Here is a 20,560-nt window from a genome sequence, read left to right as displayed (position 1 = left end):
ATTTTTATGGAAGGCGGCTTGTAAAATACCACGACCGTGACTTTGCTCGTAAATGAGACAAAGTGAATTCATCCTCCAATGAACATTTTAGGGGTGCCTCCTCCCCGAGCCGGCGGTGGAAGTTCCACGTTACTGTGGCGGGCGGCGAGTCCGTCCATCGGGCAACCACCGTCAACGTCCCCGACCACGCGGCGCTCGTGTTCGTGAAGCCCCGACAGGGAGGCGTGATGGGAGCCACACTTGGGATGTGCAGCACTGGGATGTTTCACGGACACCGCTACTGATATATATACATTCCCACGTGTGGTGGTGATGATATCAGCCACTTCCATGAGCGATCGCGTGTGGCCAGGTCGACTCTGGAGGCAATAACTGAGTGGGGTTCACGGAGTTAATGCAATGTCAGAGCGCTTCGGAGTCCTGGGATCGAGTGCAGATTTCGGTCTTTGTCAAACCGCTTCTCGGGTGAATGACGGCGCTGGTTTCAAGTCAGAGACCAATGAACCGCAAACAAAGAGAAGCGTAGGTCAACGTTGCACTTAACTTGCCTTTGGGGGTGATCCGTGCGCGCGACCACCACCACTACCACCGCCGCCTCGTGTAGGGATAACAGGCTTCAGAAGTAGTTCTGTCACATCATCTTCCGCGGTCGCTCTCTCTCTGTGTGCCCTGGCTTACCGCGAGCAGAGTGCGGCCGTGAGTGTCGCCATCTAGCCACTGGTGGCCGAGTTGCTTCAGCTGGGGGACAGCTCGAAGCAAGAAGCGGGGAGTGAGCTGGCGAGAGCGGGGGGAAGGGGTGAAGAGGTGGTGTGTTGACTATGGCCCGTGTGGTGATGAGGAGGAGGTGGATTGACTCTGGCCCGTGTGGTGATGAGGAGGAGGAGGTGGATTGACTCTGGCCCGTGTGGTGATGAGGAGGAGGTGGATTGACTCTGGCCCGTGTGGTGATGAGGAGGAGGTGGATTGATTGTTGCCCGTGTGGTGATGAGGAGGAGGAGGTGGATTGACTCTGGCCCGTGTGGTGATGAGGAGGTGGAGGTGGTGGATTGACTCTGGCCCGTGTGGTGATGAGGAGGAGGAGGTGGTGAGTTGACTGTGGCCCGTGTGGTGATGAGGAGGAGGTCGAGGTGGTGAGTTGACTCTGGCCCGTGTGGTGATGAGGAGGAGGTGGTGAGTTGACTGTGGCCCGTGTGGTGATGAGGAGGAGGAGGTGGTGGTGGATTGACTGGCCCGTGTGGTGATGAGGAGGAGGAGGAGGTGGTGGATTGACTGGCCCGTGTGGTGATGAGGAGGAGGAGGTGGAGGTGGTGAGTTGACTATGGCCCGTGTGGTGATGAGGAGGTGGAGGTGGTGGATTGACTCTGGCCCGTGTGGTGATGAGGAGGAGGAGGTGGTGAGTTGACTGTGGCCCGTGTGGTGATGAGGAGGTGGAGGTGGTGAGTTGACTGTGGTCCGTGTGGTGATGAGGAGGAGGAGGTGGATTGACTCTGGCCCGTGTGGTGATGAGGAGGAGGTCGAGGTGGTGAGTTGACTCTGGCCCGGGTGGTGATGAGGAGGAGGTGGTGAGTTGACTGTGGCCCGTGTGGTGATGAGGAGGAGGAGGTGGTGGATTGACTGGCCCGTGTGGTGATGAGGAGGAGGAGGAGGTGGTGGATTGACTGGCCCGTGTGGTGATGAGGAGGAGGAGGTGGAGGTGGTGAGTTGACTGTGGTCCGTGTGGTGATGAGGAGGAGGAGGTGGATTGACTCTGGCCCGTGTGGTGATGAGGAGGTGGAGGTGGTGGATTGACTCTGGCCCGTGTGGTGATGAGGAGGAGGAGGTGGTGAGTTGACTGTGGCCCGTGTGGTGATGAGGAGGAGGAGGTGGTGAGTTGACTGTGGCCCGTGTGGTGATGAGGAGGAGGTGGTGAGTTGACTGTGGCCCGTGTGGTGATGAGGAGGAGGAGGTGGTGAGTTGACTGTGGCCCGTGTGGTGATGAGGAGGAGGAGTAGGTGGTGAGTTGACTGTGGCCCGTGTGTTGATGAGGAGGTGGATTGACTCTGGCCCGTGTGGTGATGAGGAGGAGGAGGTGGTGAGTTGGTTCTGGCCTGTGTGGTGATGAGGAGGTGAGTTGACTGTGGCCCGTGTGGTGATGAGGAGGAGGAGGTGGTGAGTTGACTGTGGCCCGTGTGGTGATGAGGAGGAGGTGGATTGACTGTGGCCCGTGTGGTGGTGAGGAGGAGGAGGTGGTGAGTTGACTGTGGCCCATGTGGTGGTGAGGAGGAGGAGGTGGAGTGGTGGGTTGACTGTGGCCCGTGTGGTGATGAGGAGGAGGAGGTGGTGTGTTGACTGTGGCCCGTGTGATGATGAGGAGGTGGATTGACTCTGGCCCGTGTGGTGATGAGGAGGAGGAGGTGGTGAGTTGGCTCTGGCCCGTGTGGTGATGAGGAGGTGGTGAGTTGACTGTGGCCCGTGTGGTGGTGAGGAGCTGGTGAGTTGATTGTGGCCCGTGTGGTGATGAGGAGGAGGTGGATTGACTGTGGCCCGTGTGGTGGTGAGGAGGAGGTGGTGAGTTGACTGTGGCCCGTGTGGTGGTGAGGAGGAGGAGGTGGAGTGGTGGGTTGACTGTGGCCCGTGTGGTGATGAGGAGGAGAAGGTGGTGTGTTGACTGTGGCCCGTGTGGTGATGAGGAGGAGGTGGTGTGTTGACTGTGGCCCGTGTGGTGATGAGGAGGAGGTGGTGGTGGGTTGACTCTGGCCCGTGTGGTGATGAGGAGGAGGAGGTGGATTGACTCTGGCCCGTGTGGTGATGAGGAGGAGGAGGTGGATTGACTGTGGCCCGTGTGGTGATGAGGAGGAGGAGGTGTATTGACTCTGGCCCGTGTGGTGATGAGGAGGTGGAGGTGGTGGATTGACTCTGGCCCGTGTGGTGATGAGGAGGAGGAGGTGGTGAGTTGACTGTGGCCCGTGTGGTGATGAGGAGGAGGAGGTGGTGAGTTGACTCTGGCCCGTGTGGTGATGAGGAGGTGGTGAGTTGACTGTGGCGCGTGTGGTGATGAGGAGGAGGTGGTGGATTGACTGGCACTTGTGGTGATGAGGAGGTGGAGGTGGTGAGTTGACTGTAGCCCGTGTGGTGATGAGGAGGAGGAGGTGGTGAGTTGACTGTGGCCCGTGTGGTGATGAGGAGGAGGAGGTGGATTGACTCTGGCCCGTGTGGTGATGAGGAGGAGGAGGTGGTGAGTTGGCTCTGGCCCGTTTGGTGATGAGGAGGAGGAGGTGGTGAGTTGACTGTGGCCCGTGTGGTGGTGAGGAGGAGGAGGAGGAGGAGGTGGTGAGTTGACTGTGGCCCGTGTGGTGATGAGGAGGAGGAGGTGGTGAGTTGACTGTGGCCCGTGTGGTGGTGAGGAGGAGGAGGAGGAGGTGGTGAGTTGACTGTGGCCCGTGTGGTGATGAGGAGGAGGAGGTGGTGAGTTGACTGTGGCCCGTGTGGTGATGAGGAGGAGGTGGTGGTGGGTTGACTGTGGCCCGTGTGGTGATGAGGAGGAGGAGGAGGTGGTGAGTTGACTGTGGCCCGTGTGGTGGTGAGGAGGAGGAGGTGGTGAGTTGACTGTGGCCCGTGTGGTGGTGAGGAGGAGGAGGTGTATTGACTCTGGCCCGTGTGGTGATGAGGAGGTGGAGGTGGTGGATTGACTCTGGCCCGTGTGGTGATGAGGAGGAGGAGGTGGTGAGTTGACTGTGGCCCGTGTGGTGATGAGGAGGAGGAGGAGGTGGAGGTGGTGAGTTGACTCTGGCCCGTGTGGTGATGAGGAGGTGGTGAGTTGACTGTGGCCCGTGTGGTGATGAGGAGGAGGTGGTGGATTGACTGGCCCGTGTGGTGATGAGGAGGAGGTGGAGGTGGTGAGTTGACTGTGGCCCGTGTGGTGATGAGGAGGAGGTGGTGAGTTGACTGTGGCCCGTGTGGTGATGAGGAGGAGGAGGTGGATTGACTCTGGCCCGTGTGGTGATGAGGAGGTGGTGGGTTGACTGTGGCCCGTGTGGTGATGAGGAGGAGGTGGTGGTGGGTTGACTGTGGCCCGTGTGGTGATGAGGAGGAGGTGGTGGTGAGTTGACTGTGGCCCGTGTGGTGGTGAGGAGGAGGAGGAGGTGGTGGGTGGGTTGACTCTGGCCCGTGTGGTGATGAGGAGGAGGAGGTGGTGAGTTGGCTCTGGCCCGTGTGGTGATGAGGAGGTGGTGAGTTGATTGTGGCCCGTGTGGTGATGAGGAGGTGGTGAGTTGACTGTGGCCCGTGTGGTGGTGAGGAGGTGGTGAGTTGATTGTGGCCCGTGTGGTGATGAGGAGGGGGTGGATTGACTGTGGCCCGTGTGGTGGTGAGGAGGAGGAGGAGGTGGTGAGTTGACTGTGGCCCGTGTGGTGGTGAGGAGGAGGAGGTGGAGTGGTGGGTTGACTGTGGCCCGTGTGGTGATGAGGAGGTGGTGTGTTGACTGTGGCCCGTGTGGTGATGAGGAGGAGGAGGAGGAGGTGGTGTGTTGACTGTGGCCCGTGTGGTGATGAGGAGGAGGAGGTGGTGTGTTGACTCTGGCCCGTGTGGTGATGAGGAGGAGGAGGAGGTGGAGGTGGTGAGTTGACTCTGGCCCGTGTGGTGATGAGGAGGTGGTGAGTTGACTGTGGCCCGTGTGGTGATGAGGAGGAGGTGGTGGATTGACTGGCCCGTGTGTTGATGAGGATGAGGTGGAGGTGGTGAGTTGACTGTGGCCCGTGTGGTGATGAGGAGGAGGAGGTGGTGAGTTGACTGTGGCCCATGTGGTGATGAGGAGGAGGAGGTGGATTGACTCTGGCCCGTGTGGTGATGAGGAGGAGGAGGTGGTGAGTTGGCTCTGGCCCGTATGGTGATGAGGAGGAGGAGGTGGTGGGTTGACTGTGGCCCGTGTGGTGGTGAGGAGGTGGTGAGTTGATTGTGGCCCGTGTGGTGATGAGGAGGAGGTGGATTGACTGTGGCCCGTGTGGTGGTGAGGAGGAGGAGGTGGTGAGTTGACTGTCGCCCGTGTGGTGGTGAGGAGGAGGAGGTGGAGTGGTGGGTTGACTGTGGCCCGTGTGGTGATGAGGAGGAGGTGGTGTGTTGACTGTGGCCCGTGTGGTGATGAGGAGGAGGAGGTGGTGAGTTGACTGTGGCCCGTGTGGTGGTGAGGAGGAGGAGGAGGAGGTGGTGAGTTGACTGTGGCCCGTGTGGTGATGAGGAGGAGGTGGTGGTGGGTTGACTCTGGCCCGTGTGGTGATGAGGAGGAGGAGGTGGATTGACTCTGGCCCGTGTGGTGATGAGGAGGAGGAGGTGGATTGACTGTGGCCCGTGTGGTGATGATGAGGAGGAGGTGTATTGACTCTGGCCCGTGTGGTGATGAGGAGGTGGAGGTGGTGGATTGACTCTGGCCCGTGTGGTGATGAGGAGGAGGAGGTGGTGAGTTGACTGTGGCCCGTGTGGTGGTGAGGAGGAGGAGGTGGAGTGGTGGGTTGACTGTGGCCCGTGTGGTGATGAGGAGGTGGTGAGTTGACTCTGGCCCGTGTGGTGATGAGGAGGAGGTGGAGGTGGTGAGTTGACTGTGGCCCGTGTGGTGATGAGGAGGAGGAGGTGGTGAGTTGACTGTGGCCCGTGTGGTGATGAGGAGGTGGAGGTGGTGGATTGACTCTGGCCCGTGTGGTGATGAGGAGGAGGAGGTGGTGGGTTGACTGTGGCCCGTGTGGTGATGAGGAGGAGGTGGTGAGTTGACTGTGGCCCGTGTGGTGGTGAGGAGGAGGAGGAGGAGGTGGTGAGTTGACTGTGGCCCGTGTGGTGATGAGGAGGAGGAGCTGGTGAGTTGACTGTGGCCTGTGTGGTGATGAGGAGGAGGTGGTGGTGGGTTGACTGTGGCCCGTGTGGTGATGAGGAGGAGGAGGTGGTGAGTTGACTGTGGCCCGTGTGGTGGTGAGGAGGAGGAGGAGGAGGTGGTGAGTTGACTGTGGCCCGTGTGGTGGTGAGGAGGAGGAGGTGGTGGGTGGGTTGACTCTGGCCCGTGTGGTGATGAGGAGGAGGAGGTGGAGTGGTGGGTTGACTGTGGCCCGTGTGGTGATGAGGAGGTGGAGGTGGTGGATTGACTCTGGCCCGTGTGGTGATGAGGAGGTGGTGAGTTGACTGTGGCCCGTGTGGTGATGAGGAGGAGGAGGTGGAGGTGGTGAGTTGACTCTGGCCCGTGTGGTGATGAGGAGGAGGAGGTGGTGAGTTGACTGTGGCCCATGTGGTGATGAGGAGGTGGAGGTGGATTGACTCTGGCCCGTGTGGTCATGAGGAGGTGGTGGGTTGACTGTGGCCCGTGTGGTGATGAGGAGGAGGAGGTGGTGAGTTGACTGTGGCCCGTGTGGTGATTAGGAGGAGGTGGTGGTGGGTTGACTCTGGCCGGTGTGGTGATGAGGAGGAGGAGGTGGATTGACTCTGGCCCGTGTGGTGATGAGGAGGAGGAGGTGGATTGTCTGTCGCCCGTATGGTGATGAGGAGGAGGAGGTGTATTGACTCTGGCCCGTGTGGTGATGAGGAGGTGGTGAGTTGACTGTGGCCCGTGTGGTGATGAGGAGGAGGAGGAGGTGGAGGTGGTGAGTTGACTCTGGCCCGTGTGGTGATGAGGAGGTGATGAGTTGACTGTGGCCCGTGTGGTGATGAGGAGGAGGTGGTGGATTGACTGACCCGTGTGGTGATGAGGAGGAGGTGGAGGTGGTGAGTTGACTGTGGCCCGTGTGGTGATGAGGAGGAGGAGGTGGTGAGTTGACTGTGGCCCGTGTAGTGATGAGGAGGAGGAGGTGGATTGACTCTTGCCCGTGTGGTGATGAGGAGGAGGTGGTGAGTTGGCTCTGGTCCGTGTGGTGATGAGGAGGAGGAGGTGGTGGGTTGACTGTGGCCCGTGTGGTGGTGAGGAGGAGGAGGAGGAGGAGGTGGTGAGTTGACTGTGGTCCGTGTGGTGATGAGGAGGTGGTGAGTTGACTGTGGCCCGTGTGGTGATGAGGAGGAGGAGGAGGAGGTGAGTTGACTGTGGCCCGTGTGGTGGTGAGGAGGAGGAGGTGGTGGGTGGGTTGACTCTGTCCCGTGTGGTGATGAGGAGGAGGAGGTGGAGTGGTGGGTTGACTGTGGCCCGTGTGGTGATGAGGAGGAGGAGGTGGATTGACTGTGGCCCGTGTGGTTGTGAGGAGGAGGTGGAGGTGGTGGATTGACTTTGGCCCGTGTGGTGATGAGGAGGAGGAGGAGGTGGTGGATTGACTGTGGCCCGTGTGGTGATGAGGAGGAGGTGGTGGATTGACTGTGGCCCGTGTGGTGGTGAGGAGGAGGAGGAGGAGGTGGTGGATTGACTGTGGCCCGTGTGGTGATGAGGAGGAGGAGGTGGTGTATTGACTGTGGCCCGTGTGGTGATGAGGAGGAGGAGGTGGTGAGTTGACTGTGGCCCATGTGGTGATGAGGAGGTGGAGGTGGATTGACTCTGGCCCGTGTGGTGATGAGGAGGAGGAGGTGTATTGACTCTGGCCCGTGTGGTGATGAGGAGGTGGAGGTGGTGGATTGACTCTGGCCCGTGTGGTGATGAGGAGGAGGAGGTGGTGGGTTGACTGTGGCCCGTGTGGTGATGAGGAGGAGGAGGTGGTGGGTTGACTGTGGCCCGTGTGGTGATGAGGAGGAGGAGGTGGTGAGTTGACTGTGGCCCGTGTGGTGAGGAGGAGGAGGAGGAGGAGGTAGTGAGTTGACTGTGGCCCGTGTGGTGATGAGGAGGAGGAGCTGGTGAGTTGACTGTGGCCTGTGTGGTGATGAGGAGGAGGTGGTGGTGGGTTGACTGTGGCCCGTGTGGTGATGAGGAGGAGGAGGTGGTGAGTTGACTGTGGCCCGTGTGGTGGTGAGGAGGAGGAGGAGGAGGTGGTGAGTTGACTGTGGCCCGTGTGGTGGTGAGGAGGAGGAGGTGGTGGGTGGGTTGACTCTGGCCCGTGTGGTGATGAGGAGGAGGAGGTGGAGTGGTGGGTTGACTGTGGCCCGTGTGGTGATGAGGAGGTGGAGGTGGTGGATTGACTCTGGCGCGTGTGGTGATGAGGAGGTGGTGAGTTGACTGTGGCCCGTGTGGTGATGAGGAGGAGGAGGTGGAGGTGGTGAGTTGACTCTGGCCCGTGTGGTGATGAGGAGGAGGAGGTGGTGAGTTGACTGTGGCCCATGTGGTGATGAGGAGGTGGAGGTGGATTGACTCTGGCCCGTGTGGTCATGAGGAGGTGGTGGGTTGACTGTGGCCCGTGTGGTGATGAGGAGGAGGAGGTGGTGAGTTGACTGTGGCCCGTGTGGTGATTAGGAGGAGGTGGTGGTGGGTTGACTCTGGCCGGTGTGGTGATGAGGAGGAGGAGGTGGATTGACTCTGGCCCGTGTGGTGATGAGGAGGAGGAGGTGGATTGTCTGTCGCCCGTATGGTGATGAGGAGGAGGAGGTGTATTGACTCTGGCCCGTGTGGTGATGAGGAGGTGGTGAGTTGACTGTGGCCCGTGTGGTGATGAGGAGGAGGAGGAGGTGGAGGTGGTGAGTTGACTCTGGCCCGTGTGGTGATGAGGAGGTGATGAGTTGACTGTGGCCCGTGTGGTGATGAGGAGGAGGTGGTGGATTGACTGACCCGTGTGGTGATGAGGAGGAGGTGGAGGTGGTGAGTTGACTGTGGCCCGTGTGGTGATGAGGAGGAAGAGGTGGTGAGTTGACTGTGGCCCGTGTAGTGATGAGGAGGAGGAGGTGGATTGACTCTTGCCCGTGTGGTGATGAGGAGGAGGTGGTGAGTTGGCTCTGGTCCGTGTGGTGATGAGGAGGAGGAGGTGGTGGGTTGACTGTGGCCCGTGTGGTGGTGAGGAGGAGGAGGAGGAGGTGGTGAGTTGACTGTGGTCCGTGTGGTGATGAGGAGGTGGTGAGTTGACTGTGGCCCGTGTGGTGATGAGGAGGAGGAGGAGGTGAGTTGACTGTGGCCCGTGTGGTGGTGAGGAGGAGGAGGTGGTGGGTGGGTTGACTCTGTCCCGTGTGGTGATGAGGAGGAGGAGGTGGAGTGGTGGGTTGACTGTGGCCCGTGTGGTGATGAGGAGGAGGAGGTGGATTGACTGTGGCCCGTGTGGTGGTGAGGAGGAGGAGGAGGTGGTGGGTGACTTGACTGGCCCGTGTGGTTGTGAGGAGGAGGTGGAGGTGGTGGATTGACTTTGGCCCGTGTGGTGATGAGGAGGAGGAGGAGGTGGTGGATTGACTGTGGCCCGTGTGGTGATGAGGAGGAGGTGGTGGATTGACTGTGGCCCGTGTGGTGGTGAGGAGGAGGAGGAGGAGGTGGTGGATTGACTGTGGCCCGTGTGGTGATGAGGAGGAGGAGGTGGTGTATTGACTGTGGCCCGTGTGGTGATGAGGAGGAGGAGGTGGTGAGTTGACTGTGGCCCGTGTGGTGATGAGGAGGAGGAGGTGGTGAGTTGACTGTGGCCCATGTGGTGATGAGGAGGTGGAGGTGGATTGACTCTGGCCCGTGTGGTGATGAGGAGGAGGAGGTGTATTGACTCTGGCCCGTGTGGTGATGAGGAGGTGGAGGTGGTGGATTGACTCTGGCCCGTGTGGTGATGAGGAGGAGGAGGTGGTGGGTTGACTGTGGCCCGTGTGGTGATGAGGAGGAGGAGGTGGTGAGTTGACTGTGGCCCGTGTGGTGGTGAGGAGGAGGAGGAGGAGGAGGAGGTGGTGAGTTGACTGTGGCCCGTGTGGTGATGAGGAGGAGGAGCTGGTGAGTTGACTGTGGCCTGTGTGGTGATGAGGAGGAGGTGGTGATGGGTTGACTGTGGCCCGTGTGGTGATGAGGAGGAGGAGGTGGTGAGTTGACTGTTGCCCGTGTGGTGGTGAGGAGGAGGAGGAGGTGTTGAGTTGACTGTGGCCCGTGTGGTGGTGAGGAGGAGGAGGTGGTGGGTTGGTTGACTCTGGCCCGTGTGGTGATAAGGAGGAGGAGGTGGAGTGGTGGGTTGACTGTGGCCCATGTGGTGATGAGGAGGTGGAGGTGAATTGACTCTGGCCCGTGTGGTCATGAGGAGGAGGAGGTGGTGGGTTGACTGTGGCCCGTGTGGTGATGAGGAGGAGGAGGTGGTGAGTTGACTGTGGCCCGTGTGGTGGTGAGGAGGAGGAGGTGGTGAGTTGACTGTGGCCTGTGTGGTGATGAGGAGGAGGTGGTGGTGGGTTGACTCTGGCCCGTGTGGTGATGAGGAGGAGGAGGTGGATTGACTCTGGCCCGTGTGGTGATGAGGAGGAGGAGGTGGATTGTCTGTGGCCCGTGTGGTGATGAGGAGGAGGAGGTGTATTGACTCTGGCCCGTGTGGTGATGAGGAGGTGGAGGTGGTGGATTGACTCTGGCCCGTGTGGTGATGAGGAGGTGGTGAGTTGACTGTGGCCCGTGTGGTGATGAGGAGGAGGAGGAGGAGGTGGAGGTGGTGAGTTGACTCTGGCCCGTGTGGTGATGAGGAGGTGATGAGTTGACTGTGGCCCGTGTGGTGATGAGGAGGAGGTGGTGGATTGACTGACCCGTGTGGTGATGAGGAGGAGGTGGAGGTGGTGAGTTGACTGTGGCGCGTGTGGTGATGAGGAGGAGGAGGTGGTGAGTTGACTGTGGCCCGTGTGGTGATGAGGAGGAGGAGGTGGATTGACTCTTGCCCGTGTGGTGATGAGGAGGAGGTGGTGAGTTGGCTCTGGCCCGTGTGGTGATGAGGAGGAGGTGGTGGGTTGACTGTGGCCCGTGTGGTGGTGAGGAAGAGGAGGAGGAGGTGGTGAGTTGACTGTGGCCCGTGTGGTGATGAGGAGGTGGTGAGTTGACTGTGGCCCGTGTGGTGATGAGGAGGTGGTGAGTTGACTATGGCCCGTGTGGTGATGAGGAGGAGGAGGAGGAGGAGGTGAGTTGACTGTGGCCCGTGTGGTGGTGAGGAGGAGGAGGTGGTGGGTGGGTTGACTCTGTCCCGTGTGGTGATGAGGAGGAGGAGGTGGAGTGGTGGGTTGACTGTGGCCCGTGTGGTGATGAGGAGGAGGAGGAGGTGGATTGACTGTGGCCCGTGTGGTGGTGAGGAGGAGGAGGAGGAGGAGGAGGTGGTGGGTGACTTGACTGGCCCGTGTGGTTGTGAGGAGGAGGTGGAGGTGGTGGATTGACTTTGGCCCGTGTGGTGATGAGGAGGAGGAGGTGGTGGATTGACTGTGGCCCGTGTGGTGATGAGGAGGAGGTGGTGGATTGACTGTGGCCCGTGTGGTGGTGAGGAGGAGGAGGAGGTGGTGGATTGACTGTGGCCCGTGTGGTGATGAGGAGGAGGAGGTGGTGGATTGACTGTGGCCCGTGTGGTGATGAGGAGGAGGAGGTGGTGAGTTGACTGTGGCCCGTGTGGTGATGAGGAGGAGGAGGAGGTGGTGGGTGGGTTGACTCTGGCCCGTGTGGTGATGAGGAGGAGGAGGTGATGAGTTGGCTCTGGCCCGTGTGGTGATGAGGAGGTGGTGAGTTGATTGTGGCCCGTGTGGTGATGAGGAGGTGGTGAGTTGACTGTGGCCCGTGTGGTGGTGAGGAGGTGGTGAGTTGATTGTGGCCCGTGTGGTGATGAGGAGGAGGTGGATTGACTGTGGCCCGTGTGGTGATGAGGTGGAGGTGGTGAGTTGACTGTGGCCCGTGTGGTGATGTGGAGGAGGTGGTGGTGGGTTGACTCTGTCCGGTGTGGTGATGAGGAGGAGGAGGTGGATTGACTCTGGCCCGTGTGGTGATGAGGAGGAGGAGGTGGATTGTCTGTGGCCCGTGTGGTGATGAGGAGGAGGAGGTGTATTGACTCTGGCCCGTGTGGTGATGAGGAGGTGGAGGTGGTGGATTGACTCTTGCCCGTGTGGTGATGAGGAGGTGGTGAGTTGACTGTGGCCCGTGTGGTGATGAGGAGGAGGAGGTGGAGGTGGTGAGTTGACTCTGGCCCGTGTGGTGATGAGGAGGAGGAGGTGGTGAGTTGACTGTGGCCCGTGTGGTGATGAGGAGGAGGAGGTGGATTGACTCTTGCCCGTGTGGTGATGAGGAGGAGGTGGTGAGTTGGCTCTGGCCCGTGTGGTGATGAGGAGGAGGAGGTGGTGGGTTGACTGTGGCCCGTGTGGTGGTGAAGAGGAGGAGGAGGAGGTGGTGAGTTGACTGTGGCCCGTGTGGTGATGAGGAGGTGGTGAGTTGACTGTGGCCCGTGTGGTGATGAGGAGGAGGTAGTGGTGGGTTGACTGTGGCCCGTGTGGTGATGAGGAGGAGGAGGAGGTGAGTTGACTGTGGCCCGTGTGGTGGTGAGGAGGAGGAGGAGGTGGTGAGTTGACTGTGGCCCGTGTGGTGAGGAGGAGGAGGAGGTGGTGAGTTGACTGTGGCCCGTGTGGTGGTGAGGAGGAGGAGGTGGTGGGTGGGTTGACTCTGTCCCGTGTGGTGATGAGGAGAAGGAGGTGGAGTGGTGGGTTGACTGTGGCCCGTGTGGTGATGAGGAGGAGGAGGAGGAGGTGGATTGACTGTGGCCCGTGTGGTGGTGAGGAGGAGGAGGAGGTGGTGGATTGACTGTGGCCCGTGTGGTGATGAGGAGGAGGAGGAGGTGGTGGATTGACTGTGGCACGTGTGGTGATGAGGAGGAGGAGGAGGTGGTGGATTGACTGTGGCCCGTGTGGTGGTGAGGAGGAGGAGGAGGAGGTGGTGGATTGACTGTGGCCCGTGTGGTGGTGATGAGGAGGAGGAGGTGGTGGATTGACTGTGGCCCGTGTGGTGATGAGGAGGAGGTGGTGGTGGGTTGACTGTGGCCCGTGTGGTGATGAGGAGGAGGAGGTGGTGGATTGACTGTGGCCCGTGTGGTGGTGATGAGGAGGAGGAGGTGGTGGATTGACTGTGGCCCGTGTGGTGATGAGGAGGAGGTGGTGGTGGGTTGACTGTGGCCCGTGTGGTGATGAGGAGGAGGAGGTGGTGGGTTGACTGTGGCCCGTGTGGTGATGAGGAGGAGGAGGTGGTGGATTGACTGTGGCCCGTGTGGTGATGAGGAGGAGGAGGTGGTGGATTGACTGGCCCGTGTGGTGTTGAGGAGGAGGAGGAGGTGGTGTGTTGACTGTGGCCCGTGTGGTGGTGAGGAGGAGGAGGTGGTGGATTGACTGTGGCCCGTGTGGTGATGAGGAGGAGGAGGAGGAGGTGGTGTGTTTACTGTGGCCCGTGTGGTGGTGAGGAGGAGGAGGTGGTGGGTTGACTGTGGCCCGTGTGGTGGTGAGGAGGAGGAGGAGGTGGTGAGTTGACTGTGGATCGTGTGGTGGTGAGGAGGAGGAGGTGGAGTGGTGGGTTGACTGTGGCCCGTGTGGTGATGAGGAGGAGGTGGTGGATTGACTCTGGCCCGTGTGGTGATGAGGAGGAGGAGGTGGAGGTGGTGGGTTGACTCTGGCCCGTGTGGTGATGAGGAGGTGGTGGGTTGACTCTGACCCGTGTGGTGATGAGGAGGAGGAGGTGGAGGAGGTGGTGAGTTGACTGTGGCCCGTGTGGTGATGAGTAGGAGGAGGAGGTGGTGGGTTGACTGTGGCCCGTGTGGTGATGAGGAGGAGGTGGTGGTGGTGGGTTGACTGTGGCCCGTGTGGTGATGAGGAGGAGGAGGTGGTGAGTTGGCTCTGGCCCGTGTGGTGATGAGGAGGAGGAGGTGGTGGGTGGGTTGACTGGCCCCTGTGGTGATGAGGAGGAGGAGGTGGTGGATTGACTCTGGCCCGTGTGGTGATGAGGAGGAGGAGGTGGAGGTGGGTTGACTGTGGCCCGTGTGGTAGTGAGGAGGATGAGGTGGAGGTGGTGAGTTGACTCTGGCTCGTGTTGTCGCGTTTCATTCTCGTCACCTCTTAATTCCCCATTGCCGGGGCTGCTGCTGGGCAGCTGGCGGGGGGCTGGGGTGGAGGAGGAGGGTGAGGAGGAGGAGGAGGGAGGCGGACATCTCCCGTGGAGATTGGAGACAAATGGAATGACCTCGCCCCCTGATTGCGCGTGCGGCTCGGCGCGTCGCTCGCCGTCTGCACGGAACGGGGCAGCGCTGCAGGGAGACGGCCGGGATGGCGGCACCACACGGCCACGTTCACAAACTCATACACGAAGCGTGCACCTGCGTGTATCTGCGTGTATCTGCTAGTATCTGCGTGTATCTGCGTGTATCTCTGTGTATCTGTGTGTATCTGCGTGTGTCTGTGAGTACCTGCGTGTATCTGCGTGTATCTGCTAGTATCTGCGTGTATCTGCGTGTATCTCTGTGTATCTGTGTGTATCTGCGTGTGTCTGTGAGTACCTGCGTGTATCTGCGTGTATCTGTGTTTATCTGCGAGTATCTGTGAGTATCTGCGAGTATCTGCGAGTATCTGTGAGTATCTGCGAGTATCTGTGAGTATCTGCGTGTATCTGCGTGTGTCTGCGAGTATCTGCGAGTATCTGCGTGTGTCTGCGAGTATCTGCGTGTATCTGCGAGTATCTGCGAGTATCTGCGTGTGTCTGCGTGTATCTGCGAGTATCTGCGAGTATCTGCGTGTGTCTGCGTGTATCTGCGAGAATCTGCGTGTGTCTGCGTGTATCTGCGTGTGTCTGCGAGTATCTGCGAGTATCTGCGTGTATCTGCGTGTATCTGCGTGTGTCTGCGTGTATCTGCGTGTGTCTGCGAGTATCTGCGTGTGTCTGCGTGTATCTGCGTGTATTTGCGTGTGTGCGTGTGTCTGCGAGTATCTGCGTGTGTATCTGCGTGTATCTGCGTGTGTGTATCTGCGTGTATTTGCGTGTATCTGCGTGTATCTGGGTGTAACTGGGTGTATCTGCGAGTATCTGCGTGTATCTGCGAGTATCTGCGTGTATCTACGTGTATCTGCGAGTATCTGCGAGTGTCTGCGAGTAAATGTGTGTGTCTGCGAGTATCTGCGTGTATCTGCGTGTCTCTCTGAGTATCTGTGTGTATCTGCGTGTGTCTGCGAGTATCTGCGTGTGTCTACGTGTATCTGCGAGTGTCTGCGAGTGTCTGCGAGTATCTGCGAGTGTCTGCGAGTATCTGCGTGTATTTGCGTGTATTTGCGTGTATCTGCGTGTCTCTGTGTGTATCTGTGTGTATCTGCGTGTATCTGCGTGTATCTGCGAGTATCTGCGTGTCTCTGCGAGTATCTGTGTGTATCTGCGTGTATTTGCGTGTATCTGTGTGTATCTGTGTGTATCTGCGTGTATCTGCGAGTGTCTGCGTGTATCTGCGTGTATCTGTGAGTATCTGCGTGTATCTGCGTGTATATGCGTGTATCTGCGTGTATCTGCGTGTATCTGCGAGTATCTGCGTGTATCTGCGAGTATCTGCGTGTATCTGCGAGTATCTGCGTGTATCTGCGAGTGTCTGCGTGTATCTGCGTGTATCTGCGTGTGTCTGCGTGTATCTGCGTGTATCTGCGTGTATCTGCGAGTGTCTGCGTGTATCTGCGTGTATCTGTGTGTATCTGCGTGTTTAGCAAGTGAGCGCGCCGCGCTTCGAAACCCGACTTCGATTCCCGCTACACGGCCAACATCGGTGACGATTATCTGAACCGGTCCTGGTTGGCCTTCCCTAGGTCTACTCAGCCTCAAATGAGTACCTGGTGCGGTGTATAAACATCGCCACTATGGAGACAAAGGCGGCCAATTGTGATGATGACCAATTCACCCCCCCCCCCCCCCCCAGTGTACCATGCCGACCTTCATAGGTATTCGCTTAGAGCACTTGCCCTAAGAGTGTGTTAAGATGTTATATTGTGGGGGTCTTTTCCCTGTGTGCGTGTCCCTCTCTCAGTCAACCCATAACGCCTTAGCCGTCTCCCATGACCTATCAGGGAGTCTTAGACACTTCACGCGGCCTCAAAAGTGCACCTACCCTGGCACAAGCGCTGTGGTGATGTCACCGCCACTCAGTGGCGAATGTCGACTTGTGTATTACGTGTGTACGTGTGTGTATGTATATTTGTGTATATAAGTGGGGAGCGGTGGCGCAGTGATTAGCGCGCTGCCACGACGAACCCGACGATCCCAGTTCGATTCCCGCTCACGACAAATAACGGTGGCGGATATATTTAAACCAGTCCTGATTGATCTCCCCAAGGTCGACTCAGCCTCAAATGAGTACCTGGTGCGGTGTGTAAAAATAATCTCCATCGGGGAGACAAAAGCGGCCGGGCATCGTTGCTGGCCACGCACAGCCTCGTGTTCCGTGCCGGCTAACAGCACTTGCCCCAACAGTCTGTTGAGGCTATACGGGGACCGGGGGGGGGGGGTTATAGTGTCTTTGTCTTTGTTTATGTGTACACGTGTTGGTGCGCACGTGGAGACCTCGTTTGCATTTAGATGGAAGCAGGCCCCGGTGCTGCTGCTGCTGCTACGAGCTCTCTCTCATTTCCGCACCTATTTGTTTCCGAGCTCCCATCGCCTGCACCGCTCGCGATGCCAGGAGTGGGGGATACGGTGGCCTTTGGCCCCTCCGCATAAACACGGGCGAATTTCCACGTTTTATCCAATTGCCCCATACGCTGATGTCGCTTAGCTTAAACTTCCCAGTTTGACTCTCACCCAGCCACCCCAACTAACCCCAACCCACCCACCTCAAACCAACAACCACCCACCCCAACCAACCTACCCATTTACCCACCCCAACCAACCAACCCACACACCCACCCCAACTCACCCACCCAACCCACCCACCCATTCCAACCCATCCACCCACCCCAACCCACCCCAACCTCAACCCACCCAACCCACCCCAACCCACCCACCTCAAACCAACAACCACCCACCCCAACCAACCCACCCATTTACCCACCCCAACCAACCCACACACCCACCCCAACCCACCCACCAATTCCAACCCATCCACCCACCACCAACCCCAACCCACCCACCAACCCCAACCCACCCCAACAAACCAACCCACCCCAACAAACCAACCCACCCCAACCAACCAACCCACCCCAACCAACCAACCAACTCACCCCAACCAACCAACCAACCCACCCCTACCAACCAACCCACCCCAACCAACCAACCAACCCAACCCACCCCAACCAACCAACCCACCCCAACCAACCAACCCACCCCAACCAACCAACCAACCCACCCCAACCAACCAACCCCAACCAACCAACCAACCCCAACCAACCAACCAAACCCAACCAACCAACCAACCAACACCAACCAACCAACCAACACACCCCAACCAACCAACCCACCCCAACCAACCAACCCACCCCAACCAACCAACCCACCCCAACCAACCAACCAACCCACTCCAACGAACCAACCAACCCACCCCAACCAACCAACCCACCCCAACCAACCAACCAATCAACCCACCCCAACCAACCAACCCACCCCAACCAACCAACCAACCCACCCCAACCAACCAACCAACCCACCCCAACCAACCAACCCACCCCAACCAACCAACCAACCCACCCCAACCAACCAACCAACCCACCCCAACCAACCAACCAACCCACCCCAACCAACCAACCAACCCACCCCAACCAACCAACCAACCCACCCCAACCAACCAACCCACCCCAACCAACCAACCAACCCACCCCAACCAACCAACCAACCAACCCACCCCAACCAACCAACCAACCAACCAACCAACCAACCAACCCACCCTAACCAACCAACCAACCAACCCACCCCGACCAACCAACCAACCCACCCCAACCAACCAACCAACCCCAACCCAACCAACCAACCAACCCACCCCAACCAACCAACCAACCAACCCACCCCAACCAACCAACCAACCCACCCCAACCAACCAACCCACCCCAACCAACCAACCAACCCACCCCAACCAACCAACCAACCCACCCCAACCAACCAACCAACCCACCCCAACCAACCAACCAACCCACCCCAACCAACCAACCAACCAACCCACCCCAACCAACCAACCAACCAACCCACCCCAACCAACCAACCAACCAACCCACCCCAACCAACCAACCAACCAACCAACCAACCCACCCCAACCAACCAACCAACCAACCCACCCCAACCAACCAACCAACCCACCCCAACCAACCAACCAACCAACCCACCCCAACCAACCAACCAACCAACCCACCCCAACCAACCAACCAACCCACCCCAACCAACCAACCAACCAACCAACCCACCCCAACCAACCAACCAACCAACCCACCCCAACCAACCAACCAACCAACCCACCCCAACCAACCAACCAACCAACCAACCCACCCCAACCAACCAACCAACCAACCAACCCACCCCAACCAACCAACCAACCAACCCACCCCAACCAACCAACCAACCAACCCACCCCAACCAACCAACCAACCAACCAACCCACCCCAACCAACCAACCAACCAACCAACCAACCCACCCCAACCAACCAACCAACCAACCAACCAACCCACCCCAACCAACCAACCAACCAACCAACCCACCCCAACCAACCAACCAACCAACCAACCAACCCACCCCAACCAACCAACCAACCAACCAACCCACCCCAACCAACCAACCAACCAACCCACCCCAACCAACCAACCAACCAACCCACCCCAACCAACCAACCAACCAACCAACCCACCCCAACCAACCAACCAACCAACCAACCCACCCCAACCAACCAACCAACCAACCCACCCCAACCAACCAACCAACCAACCCACCCCAACCAACCAACCAACCAACCCACCCCAACCAACCAACCAACCAACCAACCAACCCACCCCAACCAACCAACCAACCAACCAACCCACCCCAACCAACCAACCAACCAACCAACCCACCCCAACCAACCAACCAACCAACCCACCCCAACCAACCAACCAACCAACCAACCCCAACCAACCAACCAACCCACCCCAACCAACCAACCAACCCACCCCAACCAACCAACCAACCAACCCACCCCAACCAACCAACCAACCAACCAACCCACCCCAACCAACCAACCAACCAACCCACCCCAACCAACCAACCAACCAACCAACCCACCCCAACCAACCAACCAACCAACCCACCCCAACCAACCAACCAACCAACCAACCAACCAACCAACCCACCCCAACCAACCAACCAACCAACCCACCCCAACCAACCAACCAACCAACCCACCCCAACCAACCAACCAACCAACCAACCCACCCCAACCAACCAACCAACCAACCCACCCCAACCAACCAACCAACCCACCCCAACCAACCAACCAACCAACCCACCCCAACCAACCAACCAACCCACCCCAACCAACCAACCAACCAACCCACCCCAACCAACCAACCAACCAACCCACCCCAACCAACCAACCAACCAACCCACCCCAACCAACCAACCAACCAACCCACCCCAACCAACCAACCAACCAACCCACCCCAACCAACCAACCAACCAACCCCAACCAACCAACCAACCAACCCACCCCAACCAACCAACCAACCAACCCACCCCAACCAACCAACCAACCAACCAACCCACCCCAACCAACCAACCAACCAACCCACCCCAACCAACCAACCAACCAACCCACCCCAACCAACCAACCAACCAACCCACCCCAACCAACCAACCAACCAACCCACCCCAACCAACCAACCCACCCCAACCAACCAACCAACCAACCCACCCCAACCAACCAACCAACCAACCCACCCCAACCAACCAACCAACCAACCCACCCCAACCAACCAACCAACCCACCCCAACCAACCAACCAACCAACCCACCCCAACCAACCAACCAACCCACCCCAACCAACCAACCAACCAACCCACCCCAACCAACCAACCAACCCACCCCAACCAACCAACCAACCAACCCACCCCAACCAACCAACCAACCAACCAACCCACCCCAACCAACCAACCAACCAACCCACCCCAACCAACCAACCAACCAACCAACCAACCCACCCCAACCAACCAACCAACCAACCAACCAACCCACCCCAACCAACCAACCAACCCACCCCAACCAACCAACCAACCAACCCACCCCAACCAACCAACCAACCAACCAACCCACCCCAACCAACCAACCAACCAACCAACCCACCCCAACCAACCAACCAACCAACCCACCCCAACCAACCAACCAACCAACCAACCCACCCCAACCAACCAACCAACCAACCAACCCACCCCAACCAACCAACCAACCCACCCCAACCAACCAACCAACCCACCCCAACCAACCAACCAACCAACCCACCCCAACCAACCAACCAACCCACCCCAACCAACCAACCAACCAACCCACCCCAACCAACCCACCCCAACCAACCAACCAACCAACCCACCCCAACCAACCAACCAAACAACCCACCCCAACCAACCAACCAACCAACCCACCCCAACCAACCAACCAACCAACCCACCCCAACCAACCAACCAACCCACCCCAACCAACCAACCAACCAACCCACCCCAACCAACCAACCAACCAACCCACCCCAACCAACCAACCAACCAACCCACCCCAACCAACCAACCAACCAACCCACCCCAACCAACCAACCAACCCACCCCAACCAACCAACCAACCCACCCCAACCAACC

Source organism: Lampetra fluviatilis, chromosome 40 (genome assembly GCF_964198595.1).
Source record: "Lampetra fluviatilis chromosome 40, kcLamFluv1.1, whole genome shotgun sequence".
Classification (NCBI taxonomy): Eukaryota; Metazoa; Chordata; class Hyperoartia; order Petromyzontiformes; family Petromyzontidae; genus Lampetra; species Lampetra fluviatilis.
The sequence above is the reverse complement of the archived record's forward strand: the minus strand, read 5'-3'. Positions refer to the sequence as shown.